We start from the raw sequence: 2500 nt of genomic DNA, 5'->3' as shown, positions 1-2500 counted from the left end.
GCAGCTCCAACGCCAGCGCCACAGAAGGACAAAAGCCCCACTTGGGTGCCGAAGCGAACTCTCCCAGCACAGCGCACGCGCCAACACGTCCGCACAGCTGCGATACAAACCACCTGCGAGAACCGCAGAGGCGACCGAGCAGCAGACGGCGTCGCGGCGCCGAGCGCCGGGCGGCGGCGCATCCTCAGCGCACACAGTCCTCAATCGGACCAGCACACTGCAGATGTCCACCGCGCTTCGCACCGGGCCCGCGAGGACCTACTTTGGCCGCACGGCGCCGCGTGCAGGGTGCGCCGGCGCGCAGCTGCGCCGCCTGCCGCCTCCGTCGGCCGGCGCGCCTGCCAGTGGCCGCCCCCACCAGCCGGCTGTAGCGCGTGCGCCCACGCACCGCGCGGCCAGCACGCCGGGCGGCCCCCCCTCACCGGCCGGGGCCGGTCCCACCCAGCCACCGCCGCGTATCGCTTCACACCCACATGCCATTCACGTTCGTGGGCATGGTGGGTATCGCTGAAACAACCGGTTGGTAGCTCAACCGATCGTCGCCATCACTGATTCACCTCTAGCGAGAACAACCGCACCACAACGGTTTACCAGTTGTTCATTTGCGTAACGTCACCAGCAAACGTAGGCGTCCATCGCCATTTGCAAATTCAACGATTGTTGCATGCCTGTGTCAGGTGTCACGACACACTATGTCTGCCCACATACACGCAACAACATGTGCACGCTTCGCAAACACGTGGAAGGTGGCCCCCGTACGTATGCGATGTCCATTGCGCAAACGACTGTCAACCGGCCTCTGTCGCATGTCGCAGATGTGGAACGCAGTGCACCATGCTATCACGGTGTGTGAGAAGAGACGACAACGTCTGACAACACGCGCCACTACATCAACAGACGGCTCATGCTGATCGCCATCCAGGGCATACCACACTGCACTCCAGCTCTTATAGGGAGACGACACGTAGCTGCGTGCACAACATTTGGACCGCATGGTTCGCCGTTGTTGGCGCAGTCGTTGTACGGTCACATGTACCACGATGTATCATTCAGTACATGAGGACCAATGTGCAGTACAGTGTGTGATTTGGAGGTACAACATCAGCGGACAGTTGACACAGGCCGTACCACAGCGTAGGCGCAGTGCTTCGCCATGCGAATGCCAATGAACAACTGCGAAGGGCATTGAGCATGTACGTCCTGCTGCCATCCACATTACAGTGTATCGCTGCAAGGTGTTTAACATGAAGCGATACACTGGGGACCGGGCAGTGCGAGTAGCAAACTATATTGCGGGGGTTGCAGTTAGGCAACACTACACTAATTTAACGCGTCGTATGACAATTACAGAGCAGGTTAAGGCCCAACGTGTGTTGGGTTAAGGCCCAACGTGTGTTGGGTTAAGGCCCAACGTGTGTTGGGTTAAGGCCCAACGTGTGTTGGGTTAAGGCCCAACGTGTGTTGGGTTAAGGCCCAACGTGTGTTGGGTTAAGGCCCAACGTGTGTTGGGTTAAGGCCCAACGTGTGTTGGGTTAAGGCCCAACGTGTGTTGGGTTACAGCACAATATGGGTTACGTTAAGGGGCAATGTGGGTTACGTTAAGGGGCAATGTGGGTTACGTTAAGGCGCAATATAGGTTACGTTAAGGCGCAATATAGGTTACGTTAAGGCGCAATATAGGTTACGTTAAGGCGCAATATAGGTTACGTTAAGGCGCAATATAGGTTACGTTAAGGCGCAATATAGGTTACGTTAAGGCGCAATATAGGTTACGTTAAGGCGCAATATAGGTTACGTTAAGGCGCAATATAGGTTACGTTAAGGCGCAATATAGGTTACGTTAAGGCGCAATATAGGTTACGTTAAGGCGCAATATAGGTTACGTTAAGGCGCAATATAGGTTACGTTAAGGCGCAATATAGGTTACGTTAAGGCGCAATATAGGTTACATTAAGGCGCAATATAGGTTACATTAAGGCGCAATATAGGTTACATTAAGGCGCAATATAGGTTAGGTTAAAACACGACATAGGTTAGGTTAAGGCACGACATAGGTTAGGTTAAGGCACGACATAGGTTAGGTTAAGGCACGACATAGGTTAGGTTAAGGCACGACATAGGTTAGGTTAAGGCACGACATAGGTTAGGTTAAGGCACGACATAGGTTAGGTTAAGGCACGACATAGGTTAGGTTAAGGCACGACATAGGTTAGGTTAAGGCACGACATAGGTTAGGTTAAGGCACGACATAGGTTAGGTTAAGGCACGACATAGGTTAGGTTAAGGCACGACATAGGTTAGGTTAAGGCACGACATAGGTTAGGTTAAGGCACGACATAGGTTAGGTTAAGGCACGACATAGGTTAGGTTAAGGCACGACATAGGTTAGGTTAAGGCACGACATAGGTTAGGTTAAGGCACGACATAGGTTAGGTTAAGGCACGACATAGGTTAGGTTAAGGCACGACATAGGTTAGGTTAAGGCACGACATAGGTTAGG

The sequence above is a fragment of the Schistocerca serialis genome, unplaced genomic scaffold (genome assembly GCF_023864345.2).
Source record: "Schistocerca serialis cubense isolate TAMUIC-IGC-003099 unplaced genomic scaffold, iqSchSeri2.2 HiC_scaffold_1181, whole genome shotgun sequence".
Lineage (NCBI taxonomy): Eukaryota > Metazoa > Arthropoda > Insecta > Orthoptera > Acrididae > Schistocerca > Schistocerca serialis.
This window is presented reverse-complemented; position numbering follows the sequence as displayed.